The sequence below is a fragment of the Chinchilla lanigera genome, unplaced genomic scaffold (assembly GCF_000276665.1).
Source record: "Chinchilla lanigera isolate Chin_1 unplaced genomic scaffold, ChiLan1.0 scaffold00003, whole genome shotgun sequence".
NCBI classification, from domain to species: Eukaryota; Metazoa; Chordata; class Mammalia; order Rodentia; family Chinchillidae; genus Chinchilla; species Chinchilla lanigera.
The window spans coordinates 34,566,176-34,588,349 of record NW_004955404.1 but is presented as its reverse complement, the minus strand read 5'-3'; positions in this window follow the sequence as shown (position 1 = coordinate 34,588,349).

Below are 22,174 nucleotides of genomic sequence, written 5' to 3'. Positions count from 1 at the left end.
AAAAGACTTAGATCATGTATATTTAATATAACTACTGTTATAATTGAGTGTAAGAAAATAATGATACTTAGAGATTTTCATCTTTCCATCCGAATTGTTTCTTTTCTTTCTTTCCTCTATTTAAGATAATTATAGTTTATTACTTTATTCACCATACACTATTCATTTTCTTGGAAGATATGTATTCTTTTATTATTATCCTAATGGTTTTCTTAGAAAGTATGGCATCCAAATTATAAATTAGTAAATCTAAAATTTTTATAGTTTTCTGTTTGTAGATCATATAAGAACTTGAGAACACTATTAAGTACATTTATCCATCCCCTAATTTATGTGTTCTTATTACTGCATGTTATGTTGTAACACCTATAAACATTATCATTAATATCATTAATCACATTAGATTTACCTATGTATTCATACTATTTTCCCATTTAAAATATATCTTCAAACTCTGTCACTTGTGTCAACATGGGTGGAGCTGGGGGATATCATGTTAAGTGAAATAAGTCAGTCAGGAGGCTAATGTTGCATTTCTCAGGAGCTAAAAGGTTCAGCTCACAGAATTAGAAAGCAGAATGTAGTAGCCGGGGTGGAGAAGGTTTGGGGAGACGGAAATACAGGATGGTTGGTGGGTACCAAGGTGCAGTGGGGTAGGAGCAATAACTTCTAATGTTTTATAGCTCAGTCAAATGACAGTGGTTGAAACAATTGATATTTCAATTTTAGTTATTGTATACAGATGACTTTCAATGTCCTTACACAAATAAATGATAAATGTTTGTGGTAAAGAATATGTAATTATCCTAGTGTGACCCAGAGAGGCATTGGGTCGGGTATTCAGGACACAGAGCTAAATCCTCAGAGTGAATGATTGAGTGATTTCTTTATTCATTTTATTTTCAGCATTTCAAGACAGGGTCTCACTCAGTCCCTAAACTGTCTAGACTGGATTGAACTTGCAGTTTTCCTGCCTCAGTCTCCCAGTTTGTGTGTGTGTGTGTGTGTGTGTGTGTGTGTGTGTGTGTGTGTGTATAAATATATACATGAAATGCCACACCATACCCCTTGAAGATGTAAAAGCATGCCAATTAAAATAAAATATATTATAGGATATATCTTTAAAAACATTTTTATCACTTTAAAATGTAATCTCATTTTTTTCTACTGAGAAATAAATTAACTATATAATTGTGATTTGTTTTCAGGTTGTTTCTTTCTTTCTTTCTCTCTTTCTTTCTTTCTTTCTTTCTTTAGGTGCTGGGGATTGAACTCCGGCCTATTGCACGCTAGGCAAGGATCTACCACTGAACCAGGTCTGCAGCCCCATTTTATATTTTTCTTCTGTTGCTTTTTAGTCTGTGTTGGCATTGGATTTTGGAAACCCTAATGTAATGTGTAACAGATGTACAAGTCTCTTGTTGCTTTTCACTTTGTACTGGTAGACTTCTTGCAGTCTCTGTTTATATTTTGAAAGTCTTTGCCCATTATCTCATCAAGAACTGCTGGTTCCTTACTCTCTCTCTCTCCCCTTTTCTCTTTGTGATTTACTAAGATGCGTGATAAACCTCTTCACTCTGTCTTATCAGTGTTTTACTCTATCTTTTGTATTTTCCATCCTATTGTATCTTGCTCCTATTGGCTTGATATTTTCCATTGATCTAATGCACTAATTTTATGTCCATATTTGTTTTATATGCCATTAAACATCCCCTGCCATGCTCATTTTTCAGTTCTTTTTTTATTTCAGTCTTAGACTTTCTTTTTATTGTTTCCAGGCTTCTAGAAAAATCTAACATCTTGTTTTTAGCACCCTGTGAATAGAAAAGATAGTGATTTCAACGTCTATGTCTCATGATTTCAATACTTAGAAACCATGTTGAGTTATTTGGCTTCTTTCTACTTCTTTCAATTCTTTACAATCTTGCCTCCTTGGTGCTTTTTCATTCTGTTACAAGTGTTACATTTACAAAAATTATATATATAAATAATGCTCTGGGGTCTAGGAGAGTTCTCCAGGGAGCATTATGTTTGATTCAGTTATGTTGGACAAGCCATTTGGATCACCTTAACCCAGTTTACTGGACTGAAATAATCTGAAGTTGAACTATGTCCTATCTTGAGGACAAGGGCAGAGTCATCAGGCATTCTGAAGTCAATATGAGTGGGTTGTGTCTGAGGTGTTGAAAAGCTGTGGTTCTACCCCCACCTCTCATCGCACAAAATTGCAAGACTGTTGCTCAGCTCTTCATCCTTAAGTTAACTCTATCTTGGTTACCAAATACCCTTAAGTATGAGGTATGATCCTAAACTATGGCAAATGTTTAAATTTTTAAAAAAATTATTACAGTAAAAGACAATGGCATTAATACCTCTCAACTCCTCCCCCTTCAATACATTTATCCCGTTATTTTTGCCACTTTCTGGAGCAGTTCTGAAAGTTGCCTTTCACGATTGTCTCTGATGTGCTGTTGTGCTGTCTCAGCATGGATTGTACTCCTTCACTGTGTTCTTTTTTGTTGTTGTTGTTTAATTTTAAAAATAAAAGGAGGAAAACATTGACAGGCAGACAACCTTTTACAAAATAGCAAAAGAACAGTACAGACAATACAGAGTTACAAAGTGGTAGGAAATTAACAATGCTTCTTGTATTACATATTGATATCTTCAAAGTGGTTTCTCATGAAAACAGATCATGCAGTGTTAATGGCGTAGCATCTGCCTGACAAGTATAACGTCGTGAGTTTGATTCCCAGTACTGGAAAAAAACAAAACAAAACTGTGTTCTTTATCACACCTTGCAAAGACACCGAAGAGGACCTGCAGAACATCTCGTCTCTTAGGCCTGTCCTTCCATTTACACCCCATCTATTTTTGTTTCACAATTTTACACCTTTTCTGATGCTTTTGAATAAAATTTTTATATCATTTTTTTCTAGGTGAACTTAAGTATATGGTCTGACTTACTTAATAGTCACTAAAAGAAGAATAATTTCTCTAATAGTACCTTCTTTAAGTTGTTCTTGAAATGGATTTGCAAACCTATTTCTACTATTGACTGTCTTTTCTATATGTTTATATATAAAGATCTCTACTCTGTCTAGAGACTGAATAAACATAAAGTATATTTTTTTAAAAATTCAATCCCTTAGCTATAAAGTGGGAAAGTTTAGTTTAAAGGGAATACTGAATAAGCTCAATTACATGCGTGGACATCCACTGTGTGTGTGTGTGTGTGTGTGTGTGTGTGTGTGTGTGCCCTAACACCCAAGTGTTTTTCTTAATTGAGGAAACCCATTTGTGTAAGTTTTGTTGAAAGGCAAAGGTCCTTTCTTCATTTTCCTTATGAACACTGAATAAGACACTCCAGTCTTTCTATATCTACTGCGAACCAGAGGAAAAAGATGGTCCCCAATATCAGAGAATTCCTCTCTCTTTCTTGGGACCTTGATTTTTAGAATAAGAAGACTGAGGGTAACTGAGAAATTACTGATATAAACAATTGCAGTGTTTAGAGCCTGGACAGAGATGAGGTGTGTGGTATTGAGTGTCAATGACCCCATAAAAGTCCAGCAGCAGAGTATCCAGAGATCCGAGTGCCTGACATGTCTTGGTTTGATTGAATGGCTTTCAAAGCTTCCTTCTCCTTGAATATTTGTAGTCTCTGGCTATTCAGGTTTCTATTTGATATTTTTCCAATAAATTGTTTTTCCCTTTAAATTAACAATCATTTATTCTGTTGCTTGGGACTTAGTTAAATGGAAATCAATTAACAAAATTTCTACAGAAGGATATAAAATAAGTGAGTATTTCCTATAATGAATACATTTAATTTGCTAAGATACATATATCTAAATTACATAAACATATTTCAATAAGAATTCTTTCTTATGATTTAAAAGAAATGCAGGACTACTTAGGAAACTGTTATGCATTTATTTTTTAAAAGAATCTTATTTATGGATCTTAACAAATTAAAATTGAATTAGAAGATACATAATCAATCACTGAAATAATTTCCTCTGTGACATGGCTTATTAACAATTGAAGGTATAGATTCAAGAGAAGCTATTAAGATAAATTAAGCTCCATTTCTTTAAATTTATTGCAAAATTCTGTGTTACATGTTTCACTGTGTGAAATTGAAGCTTTAGGATTTAAAGTTTACTTGATTGCAAGCTGCCAAGGAAAGGTTAGGATGCTACCATGGATCAGCTTGATAGGACAGAAAGGCATAAAGATGAATGACCTAAATTAAGGGACTGAAAAATGAGGTCTAATGTGATAGAAAAGCAAGACATTCAATGGAAACAGCATTGTGCAGGCATTGTCCACTCAAACAACTGAAATGATGAAAGACGGTCCAAGAAGAAGACTAGAAAAGCAATGAACCTCTTGGGGACCTAGAATAACAGCCAGCATCAGGAGTTTAGTTTGTATTTAGGAAATTACAATAAACATAATGGGAATGGGATTCTGTGGTGGAAAGGACTCCTTGTTGGATAAAGATGGGATAAGACCAGACAGAAAAGACCAGGACCATAATCTTAAGAATATGATGACCTTTAGATCTCTTCAGTATTTCCCACACTCAAGAAGAGAGTGGACTGTTAGGCACAAGCTATGAGGCACATGGAGAAAACAGAGGGGCAAAAAGATAGATAAGAGTATTGGGTTTTAGTGAGCAGCGTTGGAATGGACTCTTCCACTATCTTCTTCTCCAGAAAAATATTACTGGGCAAGTAATATGATCTATCTCTCAAGAAATTCTCCAATGGCCTCTTCAACCTATCAAAATTTCTGACCTGGAGGCAAAGCTCAAAATAGAAGGTCTTCTGCTCCCTCATCTCTGTTTATTTTATTGATGTTTTAAGAGAGATAGTAAGAAAGGAGCAGGACCACAAGACCATCTTCTTGGCCTTTCTCTTTAGTCTCATAGGAACAAAACTGATTAAAACAAAGAAAATTAGTACATATTCATGGGGTATTTGTAACTGGAGAGCAGTCACATTAAGTAAGGTACCAGACACCTTCTAAACACTCAGTAAGTAATGGCTATCATTACTGCATGAGCTGGGCAGGATTTTCTTCTCCTACAACTCATTTTAAGGCATCCCAATTAGCCTGCATTTAACCTTCTTACCATCTTAGGGTGATAAGACTGACAAGCTTAGATGAGCCTTATCTACATAAATTCCTGAAACAACAGAAATTAATGCAAAAGCCATTATCAGAAATCCTAGGATAGCTGGTACACAGCTCTGATCATTGCAAATGAGGTTTCGAATAGACCTGGGAGCACTTTAGGTTCTTTTGAAGTGTTTTCTAAATCGGAAAATCTTTCTCCTAAAAGCTTCTCTAAAAATTAACAAGGATCTTGACCGAGGATGATTGGTTTCATCCCAAGAAAGTGCTGCTCTCATTAGGTTATGCTGAATAGGCTGGGCTGTGCAACATCCTGGAGCATGTTTCTGTGATAAAGTGATAACCATCAAGCTGGTTTAAAACAAGGCCTACATATGCATGTGCAATGTGGATGAAAGAGCACACTCACTTTGGAAATCATAACAATGCGGTTTTCTCACAGCGCTTCTGAAAAGTTCCTTAGAAATAACATGAATTTCTAAGTTTTTAATCAATGCCTTCATAACTCCCAACAAAGCTACATGCAGATACAGTATATGTAATCTCATCCACCTATCTACATGACTTTACTAGTGTAAGAAGTGACTAGATAATCTTATTTTTAAAGAAGCATTTTTCATTCTAGAATGCCTTATTAATTTTTTAAATAAAGAAACAGTGAAAAAATAAGCCCCAATTTCACTCTGCTATTAATTGATAAACCATAATAAATTTCTCAGTGATTTCAAATGTGTTCTTCTTTTAAAAGCAAAGTCATGATCACATAATATAGATAAGGTGTGCTTCTTTAATGCTTCTCTGAGACATTACTGTAAGAATTTTACATGTAGCAACATATTTAAATGTCTCAATATAATACTCTAAGCAGTGTTCTTACCTACATTTTACTAATGATAAATGAAGGCACTAAGGCAAAAATTGGTCAAGTAATTTGCCTATGGCCTTTTATTGAAGTGGTATTTTAGGAGGTAAATACTACCTGCTGCCCAAGCCTCTATGCCAGAAAAAGAACACGTTGAGAGTCAGTGCAATGTTCTATTGACTGACGACACCACTGTTCTTATTGCTGAATACTGTATTTAGATTATTTGCAAATTCTCCCCAATGAACTTGCATACTTGGGATTATAATCCAAGACTAGATTTCCCAGAGAAGAACTGCAAAGTCAAAGGATTTGGACATGTCTTTTTAAGAATTGTTTAAAAGTAACTCCACCCACTAATCTTTTTCATTATGATTACTGCTATGGTTTCTATGCTTATAGATCATAAACAGTTTCTCTTACTGCACACAGTGCAGGCTTTTCCTAAGCATAGACACTAATATTTCACTGTACATATATTGATAAATCTATCATTGTATGCATGACTATATAATTACGGATGCAACATTATCCATAGAGAAGGATTCCCAAAGAGAGCTGTGATCATTGCCTATGTATAAAGTACATAGATAATGAATAGGAGTGATCTTGAAAGTTCTTGACTCCTGTGATAACTACAAAGTCTCCATTGTCAATACCTGCATTGACCTGTTCTGAATGTGACACTATTCTCAATGCTCATTGGCATTTGGAGATTAAGCATAGTTCTGACACTTAAAGGAGATCTGTCAATGGCAAAAATTAATGAAAAACTTTGTGTTTAGTTAGAATTCTTTTGTTGCATACAACAGAAAAGGAAAAAGGGACTTTACTGAAGGGATACTGTGTAATTTATATGGTCAAAAGAAAAATAGAACAAATAAAACTCAGCATTGAAATGTATTAGACAAGCAGCCTTAGGAATTCTGGGCAGGATCTCGAGAACAGCGTCTCACAAACTGGTAATGGAAGAAATGTCATCATTTGTAACTTCATTAGAGATTCAGATTCCTGGGAAAGAGAGTTTCATTGACTTATCCCTTAACTGAGGCTGGGAAAAGAAAAGACTGAATTTAACAGTCCCACAGCTACCACAGGATTTGAAGAAAGCTGAGCAAGCAAGAGCAACAGATGCCAAGTTCTATTTTCATCTTAATGAGGTAACCGAAGCTCAGAAGTCAATAACTTCTTAAATATCCAAAAAGCAATCTTCATGCTGGCAAGTCCATACCACAAAATGTCTTTGTCAGTGTGCAGTTGCAATGTATTAACTTTACAAAGACATTTCCCTGATTGGTGATAGATTTTCAAATTTAGCCAAACAAGTGATGTTTTTGCTTTGTTTTTATAAGGTATTAGTTCTAAAATAAGAGCAGCAAACCAAAATCAAGTTCATGTGAGAGACAAGATCTACTCCTTGAGAATCCAGCATGTGACCTGGCACAAAATACTGGGAAGCAGAATAGGTAACATCAACTATGATACAGGAAAGAGTCCAACTACTGTGGTGGCAAAGCTAAAGGCAAAGCTGGAGAAGGATGACAAGGGACAGAGCTCAGAAATCAGCAGGTATATGAAAAAGTTATTTTAGAAAGTGGTTTTGAATAATAGGACTTCTTTTGGAAGCCTCAGAGCCATTGGGCAAAATAAACGTGCATACAACATGTGATGGTTTAGATCAAGAATATTCCCCCCAAAGCCTGCATGAGCTCACAGGTGAGAGTGGTTGGATCATGGGGCAATACACTCTTCAGTGGAATCATCTATTGATGAGTTTAACAGTTTAGGGTGCTATCTGAAGGCAGGGCTTGGCTGGAAGAAGCCAGTCCCTAGGCAAGGTATATCTTCCTCCCTGGTTCCTTCCTTCTGTCTGCATTCTGGCTGACAGAGATAAACAGCTTTCCTCCACCCCCCATGCCACCTGTATTTAAACCTGTTGAACATGGACTGAACTTCACAAACCATGAGCCAAAATAAACCTCTCTCCCTTTAAACTGTGGTTGTTCTGTAATATTTATCCCCAGTGATAAAGAAAAAGTGACTAGGAAAAAGTCTATCCAAGGGGGGAGAAATCAAGGAACATCATTAGGAAAACATTAATATTTTTTTCTTTTTCTTTAAATGTGTGGAAGTAGCTTTTAGTGACTGTTTAATGGTTTACAATTGTTTGTATTTTGAATATCACTAGAAGGGTGTGCCTCCAATTTTTGAGTATTTAGGTCTTTAAATGTCTTCATCTGGTCCCAGTCAACCGAAAGCTTGAACCTGTCTAGGAGCATACTTCTGAAGGTCTGTGCCTCTCTAAAAGCTACATAATTTGACTTCTACTGAGTATACAAACCACTAACAATTTTAGTCAATAGACATTTGCTAAATGCTTAGATGAGCTAGGCTGTGCATAAAGTAAAATTTAAAAAATTTTGAAAAAGAATATAAAATCTCAGAGATGTTTGATTTTTACCAATAGTGTTTTGTAGAACTAATGTGTCCTATACTTTGACAATGTAGTATTCTCTTTCTTGGCTGATACCAACCCACTTTGCTGGTAAAGAGAACAAAATGCCTGGATAACATATATTTGTAGAACGTCTTTTAATATTCAAGAGATGGCAAAGTGATAAAGCATCATCATGTTGAAAACAACTGAAGCTTGAACATAGGTTCATAGGGCTCCTTCTTTTTCTCTCTCTTGGAGATACCATGACCACCACCTCCTCCTCCATCACAATCATTGGGAACATCATCTTCCTCTTCTCTTTTCCCTGGAGGCAGTCATCTAAGCAGAGCTTTGTATTCAGATTTTTACCACTTCTGGTGTGTAGTCAAAAATCAAAACCCAAGGCCCTCCCAAGGTAGTGCTCTGACAGGAGACCTTCTGCACCTGACCACAACTGACTATATCCCCTGAGGTAGGTTTAATCAAAAATATACTCTCTCATTCCAAAAGACACCAAGGAAAGATACTTTACATCTGAACAAAGTATAGCACCAGGGGAAGATAAGAACTCATGCCTCAGTAGTTATGATCACAAAGCAGCCCTCAAAAGGGTTTCAAGTTTAAAATCATCACACTTGTGGGTGGGCCAAACAACCTGGTGTGAATTTTGTTTAAATAAGCCTGATTAGTAATGCTGAAGAGAGACTTGGGAAAAACAAAGAAAAAACGTATTATCTGCAAGATATTAGATCTTTTTTTTTATTTTAAAGAGTGGAGTGTAGAATGATGAAACCACTGAAGAAATCAATCTGGAGATTCCTCAGTAAACTAGGATTAGAGATACTATTCAAACCAGCTATTCCCATTCTAGATATAGAAAACATCATACCACAGCAATATATGTGCACCCGTGTTTATAATAGTGCAATTTGTCATAGCTAAATTTTGGAAACAACCCAAATGCCCATCAGTGGAGGAATGGATAAAAATGATGTGGTATCTTTATACAATGGAATATTACTCAGATATAAAAAAAGGAAATTAAATCTTTATCCAAGAATTCCAAGAACCTTCACAAGACTTTCCAAAAAAAAAAAGCTCCCCCGCAAAAAGATGACCTTAGGCAGGATGTGTGATACGAAATTTAAAATCAATAGGGAAAAATACAGACTTTGTACATTGTAATAGTTATGCTTATTATAGTTGAAAAATAAAATATTTAATGATCTGCAGGGAACAGTAAACTCAGCAACATAAAAACCAGAACTAACACATTTCTTAAAACATTTAACAGAATTCATAGAAATAAAAAGTACAATAATTGAAACTGAAAATTCAACTGTTAAATTTGACAGCAATTAAACATAGAAGACAAATTGTAGAGGCATGGAAGACAGGTCCAAAGAAATTTTTTAGAAAGAAGTACAAACAAAGGACAATATGAAAGGCACAAATGATTAAGTGAGTTTAGTATATATCTGGTCAAAGTTTTACAAGGCTAATAGACAGGGAGAGAGAGAGAAAGAGAGAAAGAGAGAGAGAGAGAGAGAGAGAGGGAGGGAGGGAGGGAGAGAACAGGTAGCAAAGAGATAATGAGACCTTGCCATAGTGGATTAATATTCAAAAAGTTTGACAAATCCCAGGTAAGGCAAAGATACACATTAAGATACACAGTAACACAGTGGTCCTGCATAACACCAAAACCCAAAAGATGCCTTAAAAGAAGAATTTTGCAAAACAGGAAACTTCCTGACAGCATCATCAGAAGACTGAAATAAATTATTTCAATATGATAAAAGAATGATAGTCAAAATGCAGTCATACACTTGCAGTCAGTTAAGTGGACAGGGTTCCCTTGCTGGTGGGTGCCCAGGGTGCAGTGGCTGCGGACAGCAGCCACCTCGGCAGTGTACACAGCCCGTGGCTTTCATAGCCTTCCCTCAGGGACCTTGGAGACACTGCTTCCTGGTGGATCTGACCTCTTGCAGTCCCAAGTGGCGGCTCCAGATAAGCATTCAGAAGCCCCAGGGCACAGTGGCAAGGGTTCACGTTGGACAGGTCACCATGCCTGACCCCACCAAGCTATAGAACAAGGAGCATGTGATAGAGGCCCTACGCAGGACCAAGTTCAAGTGTCCTGGATGCCAGAAGATCCAGATCTCCAAGAAGTGGACCTTCCCCAAATTCAATGCTGACGAATTTGAAGACATAGTGGCCAAGAAGCTCCTCATCCCTGATGGCTGCAGAGGTAAATACATCCAGAATGGCGGTCTCCTGGACAAGTGGCAGCCTTGCACTTCTGAAGGCTTCCACTGTGCCCCCTCTTCTTAACCAGTTCATCAATAAATCTTATCTCTGCTCCCAAAAAATAAAATAAAACATAAAAGCCAAAATGAAATCATAGCCAAGTGAAAATATCTTTAAAATATAAGAAAATAAAAATATTTTTACACAAGGAAAGACTGAGGATATACTTTAATCAAGCCTTAAGGAAAATTCTTTAAAAATCCTATTTAGGAGAAAAAAAATCATAAATTCAAATTCTGGAAGATAAGACACAATGAAGACCAATAAGTTGGTTTAAAGAGAAAGTAAATACAGCCAGGCATGTTGTAATCCCAGCTTTTTGGGAAGCTGAGGCAGGAGATTTGCAAGTACAAGGCCAACTTGAGCAACTTAGTTAGAATTTATCTCAAAGAAAAAAAAGCCGAGGACAGAGTGCTGCCAGATTTGATCTCTGATGCCACTACAAAATGAAAAAAAACAGAATGGCTTATAAATTATATTTTTATATTTAATAATTTCAAATATTCAAAACTGCCATGTATTTATGGAACACCAGGCAATATTTTGAATAAATTTTTCTCAACCATCTGCACAATCCTCTGAGTGAAGCATTATTTAACATTATCCTTATTCCATAAAAAACTACAGATGAGGTTACAAAATTTGTCCAGCTGCATAACTGATAATTGGTAGAACCTGAATTTGAACGCTGAATTTGAATCCCTTGGCTTGGACACTGTGTTTTGAATACTTCTGAAATAGTATCTCTCTTTAAATAAATGATAACATTCAAACTTAGACATTAAACATATATTCAGTATCTCTGAAGATCTTTCTGTCCACAGTTTGTACATACAAAAGGAAATAAAATCAACTTAGTGAACTCCTTCTGAAATTCAGAAAGTACTGGGTTATACAGAGAAGTACCCTGTAGGGAAACTTTTAACTAGGATGACAGTAGAGGTTGACCCAAGGATGGAATCCAAACCAGGGCAGTAGCCCAGAGCCAGGGCAAATACCACACCTAAATAAAATTAAAAGGGTCATGTTAGAGAAATAGGTCCAAGAAATAAATGAATGTCCAGAAATAAAAGACAGAATTAGATGTAAGAATGTGTTCAGACACAGGTCTATAAAAATGGAGAAGATGAAAGGAAGTTAGTTCAAAGAGCTTGGGACAAGCAAACAGATCTGGGCTATTCACAGCAATCTCTGCTGGATCTGAAATCATGGCACAAGCACGGGTTAGAAAAGGTGGGAAATCCAAGCAGGGAATGAATTGGCTCGGTTTCTTGGATTTGAGAGCTTACTTTTAAGGTAAATATTTTGGGCCAACTGTGTTTAAAATTATTTTCAAGAGCAACATACATATTTTTGCCAAAAAAAATGTCATGGAAATGATCCAATTGCTCATCTGTGAACTGTTTGTAAAGACAGCTTATCAGTGCAATTTTTTGTTTAATTAAGTTCTAAGAATATTACAACATTAATGCTGTTTGATATTCTGCTTTTGAACTAGATAGACACTAAGGAGGCTCTACTTGGTGTAAAGAGTACAGGGCAATCAGAATTCCTCCTGAGCTGGGAAAAGTGGTGTTATTATGGCGTCCGTCATACAGATCTTCCTGCAAATTATCCCTAGAAGAGTCAAACCTTATGACTCAGGAATAGGAAAGGATAGAAAGTCCCAAAACTGTCTCCTCAGAATTTAGATTTTTGCCTGAAGTTAAAAAAAAAAAAAAAGACTCAATTTGTCTGGCAGACTGATCTTAGCAAGTGGAAGATGCAACTACACTTTCCCAGACGGAACATTTTGCTGCTGGGAGAGAGAGCAAGCTCTACCGGTATTTTGGGTCCTGTGTTAAATAATTGTGGGATCAAAACCCTATAATTTGGAAAAGTAATTGTGATAATGATGTTTGTACTTCCTCTAATCATTTTTCTTTTGCTCCTACTTAGCATATAGTGAATTCCTTAGGAAAGGACCAGGTATCTCAGTGCATGAGGGAACGGGGAGATTTCATTTGTTTTCTTTTACCATACTTGGTCCAACAATTAAAGAGAGACAACATAATTGTAGGGATGAAGTATGATGATGTCTATGAGAATACAGTGAAAGTTATAACAAGAAAATGGAACTCAGAGTCCCAATGTCAGGACCTTATTTCCCTAAATATCTCACTATTTGGCCACACTCCCATCTCACACAGAGCTGATGTTCATTTGCCAGTGATTTTTCAGGGGCATTGTTGCCGCCTCTAATGCTTCTCCTCAGACAAGTTTCATCTTCCTTTGTATCTTTAGAACAGCACTTGATGGTGTTAGACCAAGGAATATAAATACCCCAGAAGTATTAGGTGGATAAAATTGGTAAAATGCATGGGATGGCACACAGGAAGGAATTCAGCACAATTCCCAGGTTCCTGGTGAACAAAACTGGGTGAATGGCAGTAAGTTACCTGAGTTGGGAGTGTTCATAGGAAGAACAGATTTGGTAGTAATGGGGTAATAAGGTTAGTTATGGAAACAATAAAAAGCATTAGCTATTGTAAACAATAATGTGCGTTATCTATTATTAATTATCTACTGTGTTTAAGGTAATGCAGTTCACCAAATCACTCTGAGAATTAAATGTTTAGTTTGATGTAATTTTTGAACATCCTAATGACTCTATCCAACTGCTAGTCAAAGATTCAGGAAATGGGTCCAAGTTAGATACACAACTAGGTGTAGCTAAAAATTGAAACCGCGAGAGCTGCTGCAGTCCTCAAAATATGCATCTCAAATAAATGAAATAGCCACAAATAGCCGCTGTGATAATTGAGGGAGTGTGGGATTTGGACCGCACTGACTTTGGTTTTATTCCTTGTTGAAACCTTTATTTTTCTGCCCATTAACCTACTAAGAGATTTTGCTTCAAAACTGGCCTCTACTTTCCAGTTTCAATAAAATGATCCCGTCTGATCCTTCCCCTACCTTGGTTCACTGGACCAGGTATAAAACTCTGGCTCAGTCAACTCAATCTAAAGGCTGTGCTGAACTAATCAGATGTTTGGAGGATTTAGACTAAGTGACGCAGAAATTGTATCTATCAACTAACTGCCAACCTCTTCTGTCTCTGCTTTTACAACCAGCACAATTTATAATGATACTAAGCCAGAATTTCTATGAAAATATTGATTTATATGTGCGAATGGCTGTGTCTGAGATATTAGAAAGTCATCTGAATTATCCAGAAATTTCCCCTTAGTAAACTTCTTAGGGTGAATACAATAAGTACAGCAGATAAAATAAACATAATTGAGGCTGAGTTAGTATGCCTAGGAAAGTGGTCTTACAAGTGGCAGTCTGAAAGAAAAGGGCCAAGAGCTCAGAGGTGATGAGGTATCGGCAGAGATGGGAGGAGGCTGGATTGGCCCGATGGCAAGTCCAGGAACAGAGGACTGTCCAGGTTACAGTCATCATATATCACCCCATCAACTGGGTTGCATCCTTTTTTTGTTTGGTTTTATTTTGTTTTTTGTTTTTTTTTCTGGTACTGGGAATCGAGCTCACGACCTTGCGTTTTCCAGGCATGCGCTGTGCCGCTGAGCTAAATCCCCAGCCCCTTGGGTTGCATCCTTAAGCAGGTATCCAAAATGGACTAACTCCAGAGGCTGCTCTCACTTTGATCTTCATGCTATTTATTGCTTATTTATTTTAGCTCATTTGCCTTATGGGCAGAGCAACATAGCTCTGACACAGCGAATACAGGGAGGGGATTCAAAGAAAGACTCCTTTATTGCTTCATCCAATAATTAAGAGAAAAGCTGTATGCCTGCTTCCTCCTCCAAACCTCAATATTCCAGTCTTCCCCCAGGAAATGTGTGTACACAGTCTCTTCACAGTCACGCACATGAAAATATCATTGCTCTGGGCATTAAAACTTGCTCATTCTATTAACTGGATACATATAAAATATAGTACCGCTCCTTTGTGACACTCCTAAGCTGTCAGTCAAGTTTTTAGGTCAATCTGCTTTCTATCAGTTATCAGCAATACATTTTGTTTCTTAAAGGAAGCATCATTTTATAAATGACTGAAAACTGATAATTTTTTTAAAAGATGTTCACATTTTCAATATTTTCTTTACATCCAACATTATATTTTCATATTTTTTAGCTATAATGCAGTTTTTTGTTCTAGAAAACTGTTTTGGGGATTAGGGGAAGAAATCACATTATATAATTTTATATGTAAATGTATAGATTTATACAATTTATCAATCACTTTTATCCACTCAGCAAGAGTTTGTTGCTTGCATATTATCATCTACATTTTCCAGTGGCTACACCTATCATTTTCAGGCTTTTCTGGTGCATAATAATAAGTGATAGGTTATGTAGCTTTTGTAAGGAGACTCTAAGGTTTTCAACATAAACCCTTCACAGAAAGCAATCTTAAAATGTGTCACCTAAGAAATCTTCAAATTTAGAATATTAAGACAGATAGTGCATGGCCCTTCTGCAGGAGTGCTAGCGTCCCCACAAAGCTTTGATATTCCATTTGTGAGATTGGACAATGACTAATGGAGCTGGTGAGAAAAGAACTCTTAATCACCCTCAAAGTTCAGCTTTTTCTTAATTCCAACTGATGTGCAGAGTGAGGTACTTTATTATAACACTTAGCATGTGTGCATGCACGAGTGTGTGCATATGTGTGTAGGTGTGAAATGAGCACAAGCACAACCCACGAAGGTACTGAGAATCCACAATTATACACACGCCTTTGTTATTCTGGCTTCTGAGATTGTTTCTTCAAAATGAACAAGCGCCTATTTAACGTATGACTAGTGAAGACAATTTGGTGCAACCAATATTGCCAATGTCCTGTAAAGTGACATTTGAAATAGAGTGTCTATTTGATGCCAGGGCAGCATCCGTTCTTTATCTTTGTACATCAGGCTAGATTGGTTTTGCTTTCTACTGGGGGTTTTCATTTAATTAAATTATTAGTGTTCTACCTTGAAGGTGATATACTGCAAGTTGAAATATTGATATCTTCTTGGGTAAACCTTAAAATTTTCAATTAAAAGATGTATGTGCAAAAGATTAGGGTCAGAGTTAAACAATTCATAGAAACAAAAGGTGATTTCATTTCAGATATCCAAGGTTATCACCTTTGCATGAGCTAATATTGCCTGTATTTTCTACTTTATTTCTATACTGTGTTTTGTTTATGTTAGACTATTTTTTATCTTAAAAGTCAATCTCTTTTAGGAGGTATGTCCTCTCCATCTACTTTAGTTTACATTTCTATGGTAAAAGTAGATTTTAATGAACATCAGTTTCCTGTATCTATGGATTCCAAAAGTATAGCAACTGTAACACCCACTGGAAAGATAGGGATGGGTTTGTCTTGAACCAAGAGTTAGGGCTCTGGCATGAAGACATTGCTGACCCTCCAAAAGCCAGAATGAATTAATATGCATTCCCTAAAAATTTATGGAAAGGCTTTTATGTGACAAACATTATCCTAAGTTTCAGGATACAGAGACACCTTTAACAAAGGAAAGCATACTGTCAAGATGTGATAGTTTGGGATGGCTGCAGTAACAAGTTACTCCAAACTTCATGACTTTAAACAACGGAAATTTTATTAATTTATTCTTTGACAATGCTGCAGGACACAAAGTTGAAATCAAGGTGCCAGAAGGGCCATATCCTGTCCACAGTGTCCAGGAGAGGATTTTTCCTCTGTTCCACCACCTGGTAGCTCCAGACAGTCCTTGTTTTGCTGCAGAGAAAATCAATGCCCTGCTTCTGTGCTCATGACCCGCTTCCATCTACCTCTGTGTGCGCTCTTCTGAGAATTGCGTTCATTAGATACAAGGCCTTTCATTAATCCAGGAGAAGTTCAGAGAGGTTCTTGACCAGTTAAACCTATAAGTACCCTATTTCCAAATGTGAGTTAGAGACTTCAGCTTCATCCTTGACTCCATTCTCTAGCAACCCATATTAATTGAATACATGAACTAAGAAGGGGGCTTTATTCAACCCGCGACATGAAGGCAGCAATACAGAAAGTACACCAACACTTCTAATACAGGGTTATTCTAGGAAGAGTGAAATGGGACATAGCAAAAGGGGCAAAGAAAAGAAGGAAGATATTGTAGGAAGAGGGTCTTTTTTAAAAGACCCAGAGGAAGAACTTCTCCAGAGCCTCAGCATGGTGCAACCCATGACAGACTAGGGAATGGGACGAACTAGAATGGCAGACAGTTAAGCTGGAAAGATAAGGAGGGGCAGCTCATGAAACCTGGAGGACCCTCCCCCTCCACTGGGTAAATAGGCAGCAATTGCATAACAGGGTTATAAATGGCACACATAGTTCTGTTCACATCTGTGCTTCAGGAAGTTCACTCTGGCTGTGAGCAGAACAGAAGGGAAGAAATGAGTTAGGCAGTGTCCCATCATGCCCAATGAGTACTCTCTTGGAGCTTTGCCCTCGAGACAAAGGACAAGACGCTGCAGAATTTGTTATTCACTCATATCAGCAACTGCACTGTCCTTCCTAAAGCCTCTGTCCCTTTTCCTGTTCTTTTAAGTCAAAATCTTCCAAATGCCTTACAATTCTGAGAGTTACTTTAAACCCCTCCCATAAAATTACAGTCGTTGCTTTAAAGTCACTTCTCTCAACACAAAAGGAAACTCCCTCTTAGCTTGAGGAACCAGAGAAGCCCAGATGGATTTTAGCCATACTTAGAAAGTTATGCTGATATGTTGCAATTACTTAATTAAATGTGAGCTGTTAGGGAATGGAGTCAAGGATGAAGCTAAAGTCTCTAACCCACAGAGAAGATGAAAGCAGAGCCATTAACTGAGATAAGAGCAAAAGAAAGGTAAGGACAAAGGAATTTATGCAGCCTACAGAATATCCAACTGAGGGTGATGTAAGCCTGTGAATATAAGTCTCAAATTCAGGTTTTGGCACAACATATACTGTACATGTATACACATATACAAGAGAATTATTAACCACAAAAGCTGATACCTGGAGATCAGCCAGCCAGTATCACAGCCTGTTAGTATCTGCAGAATAGCCTGCACTTTCATGTCTTAATAAGTCTTTCTTCATATCTATTGGGTTTGTAACCCCTTCATTTTCTTCAGTCATTTCCTTTTCATTAATGCATTTAAAATAGTCTTTCAACACTTTAAGTAAAAACATATCCATAGAAGAAATAATATAAATGCAGGTTGTAAAAATTTCTCTTTTCTCCCTCTGTCTGGACAACATAAATTTTCTCTGAGAATATGTCTGTTATTTTCAGAAGAGCAAATTTGGGCATGCTTTCCTGTATTTATATTATCTCTTAATTAAATTTGAGGTCCATGAACATTGGGACGTTGCTTTCCTTGTTTAGTTCCAAATAAGACCTATTAAAGTACAAGGCGCTCAATAGGCATTCACACATTTATTGATGACAATTTTAATATGACGGCATTTCCGAGTTGAAATAGACACCAAAGAAACACAATATGATCCAAATTTTCTAAGATTGTAATTATAATTACATAACATAAAAAGGAAGTGAAAAGAGACACCAAACACAAATATGATTAGTGGATCATTTCACTTTCTTTTGTAAATAATTTTTCATGCACAATTACACTTACACCTGCACGTACTAAATGCATTTTTCCATGTTGATGAGGAAAGAATATAATGAATGCCATCTGAGACATACACTTCCATTTCATGCCAGAAAGCTCTATGCCATCCAGTTCAGGATCAGAAGGGAAGGGGATGGAGTAGCATGAAAAGTTTTCTGTTCATAATGTACCTTACTTTATAATCTTACTTTTGTGAAGTTTGTGCTTGTGTCAGGACTATAAAACTGAAGGCATCAAGAATAAATCTCCTCTTTACTCAAAGCTGGCTTTCATTCTTCTGATATTTTTGTCTAGGTTTGTGTTGGTGATTATAACACTTAGCAGATGAATCATTTTTTTTCAACTTCAAAGAGCATAATGAACATTAAATAATTCTTTCTCACAATGCTTCTGCAAGGTAGGTATTTTTGTTTCCATCCCATTTTACAGACCTGAAGACTGAGGGACAGTAGCCAAGCAGGTGTCCCATGCATGATCTGAGAAGATTAAAAAATAATAACAACCTTTTGAACCACATCCACCTTTTCTCTTTTTAATTTAGTTCTTTCTATGGACTTTAAGATACGAGAAAGAGATTAGGAAAAAAATTAACTCTGTGATGTTTTCAAAGGAGAGAAAAAATTTCACACCTTTTTAACTGCCATTCAGCTGCAGGTAAAGAATTTAACAGCTTGCAGAGTGCTAATTAGAACACATTATAACTTGATTGACCTGCATTGGCAGCAGTACTGCCTGTGTCCTTGCAAGATGGAGATTTTCCTTCTTTGCACAGCTCTGAGTCAAGTAACTCACTTTCCTGACTACGGAGGCAGTGATAATTCAGAGGCAGCAATCAGAACTGGGCTGTGTCAATCAATATTTAAAATGGAACTTTACCTTTGTATGCTCTGGGGATAATAAGGACCAGTGCTTCCAATGACCAAATGTTATCACATTTGCTTGCATGAAGAGACAGAAACGGAGGTTGTATTATCTGTCTTAACTTCTTAATTAACAAAGTCAAAGAATATCCAAGAAACAAAATATCTATATTTGGCCTTCGTGGCATTTGATATTTACTATTTGCCAAAGAAATCAAGTATGTATATTTACAAGGTAAATTCTTTGCACTCAAGCCACAAAATGAGCTTTTCTTAAAGAGTACATATTTGGATGAAAAGTGTTTTCTTTTTTGCTTTGTTTGATAATTTTCTTGATGATCTAAGGGGATTTTCTGCAGTCTCTGATAATTAAGTTTAATGATGTTCTATAAACCTAGTAATTCACTGTTTCCCTGGTCCCACATTTCTATTTGGTTATTCCATAGAAACTTGCTCATACATAATTCACTCTTTCTACTTCCAGAACAAATACTTGAGCAATTATTAGAATGCCTAAAATCATTAGAAAATCCTAAAATAATTTTCCCATTTTCATTGTTGTAGTAAAATACACATACTATAAAATTTTCTTATCTTAACCATTTTAAAATATATTATTCAGTGGCTTAATTACATTCACATTATTGTGTAACCATCACCACCATCCAGGTCCAGGCTTCTTTTCATCTTGCAAAAGTGAAATTGTTCCTACACAATAAATAATAACTTTCCATTTCGCTCTTCTTCCAGCCATGGATGCCACCATTCTACCCTGTGTCTAATGATTTTGACTATTCTAGGTATGTGACATAACTGAAATTGTACACTATTTGCCTTTTTGTGACTTATTTATTTCACCTAATATAATGTCCTTGATCTTCATGAATAGCACATGTCAAAAGTTCCCTAGGTTTTAAGGCTAAGCAACATTCCACTGTATGTGTGCACATGTTGCTTATCTATTCTTCAATCAATAGATTGTTGGGTTGGGGTTGCTTCTATATTTTTTGCTCTAAATAATGCTGCTATGAACTTGAGTATACAGGTATCTCTTGGAGAGATTTTGGTTCTTTGGGATATACAAATATGAAATTCAGCACATGTTATGCAAAATATAGCACCTTAGCATTTGAGAAAACAGCCAGAAGCAGGAAGGTCCCTCTGACTTTATCCTTCCATTCCCCTATAAAGCAGACAATTAAGAAATCTCTGGCTGTCCTGTAAAGTAGACCAGAAAACTCATTTCAGAGGGGTCCTACTTACACCAGAGTAAAGGAGCAGGGACACAGACATACAAAGAATTGGAACAGACAGACCTTGCAAAATTTCCTCCAGTGTATTGTCATTACAGCATATACCCCTTTGTCCAATTATACTTGTACATCACTGTCTACTCTTCATTAAACCTGGAAATAAAAATATAGTTTTCTGTGTTCCTTTAAGTCTTTGTTTTCCAAGTCTTGTCATACAAAACTTATCTTAAATGAATTTGTATATATTTTCTCTTTTTAATGTCTTTGCAATAGGTATCTCAGTCATGAACCCTACTTTGGATAAGGAAAGTTACTATTTTTCACTCCTCTAAAGTATATAGAGTAGAATTTCTAGATCACAAGCTAATTCTATTTTTACTTTTGTGAGGAATTACCTTTTTGTATTCCATGGCATGTACCCCAGTTTATATCCCCACCAACAGTGCACAAGGGAATTCCTTCACATCCTGGTCAACACTTGCTTCTGATAGTGTTCTAATGGACGTAAGGCTATATCTCACTGTAGTTTTGATTTTCAGCTCCCAAATAATCAGTGACACTGAACATATTTCAATGTGCTTATTGGACATTCATATATGTTGTTTGGGAAAATGTTCACTCAAGTTATTTGCCCACATTTGAAATGTGTTTTACTGCTACTGAGTTTCAGGAATTCTTTATATGTTGGACAGTAATTTCTTATCAGATATAGTATTTGTCAATTTTTTTTCTATCCCATGGGTTCTCTTTACTCAATATTATAGCATCTTTGCAGCACATATTCTTATAATTTTAAATCTAGTTTGTCTACTTTTTCCTGTTTCCCTTTGGTGTCATATCCAAGAAATTATCAGCAAATCCAATATTGTGAAGGATTTGCCCTACATTTTCTTCTAAGACTTTTATAGTTCTAGGTTTTACATTTAGGACATGGATTCATTTTGGATAAATTTTTGTATATGGTGTTTAGTAAGGCTACAACACCATTCTTTTTCATGTGGATATCTAGAATTTCCCAGAACTATTGGTGAAAAAATTGTTCTGGTCCTTTTTCCGTTGAATGGTATTGGCATCCTTTTTGAAAATCTTCTATTCATGATGCTAAGGTTTATTTTTCCACTCTCCATTCTATTTTGTGGGTCTCTCTATTTCAGTGTTTATGCCAGTACTATGTTATGTATTTCTATTGTTTTTGTGATGCTTGTTTGAGGTCTTGGAGTTCTTTGAGATTTCTTTTTAAAGAGAAAAAGCAAACAATGAAATAGGTTAGCAGGATAGTTACAATAGTTGACACATTTTGTTACAATAGTTGATACAATACAAGTTTCAAAACAGGTTAGTACGACAGTTACAATAGTTGGTGCATGCATATTGTTGTCTTCCTATTAGTTGATCACAGTACAAAATATAGGCATGATATCTTGTATAAACAATATTAGTGCAAAATATTCTTTTCAAGGAACTAAGAGAAGCTACCTATGACACTATCTCATCTTGTGCATAAATGTATTTTTTTTGTTCTTTTCTTTTCATTTTTTTCCCCTTTATCCCATTGTAGTTTGTCTTTTCTTTTGCACAGTTTTTTCCCCAGTTCACGGTGTCTGTTGTACAATTTAGATCCTATTTTCTTGTTCAATTTTTCACACTAGTTAGATCATATGATGTTTACACATATG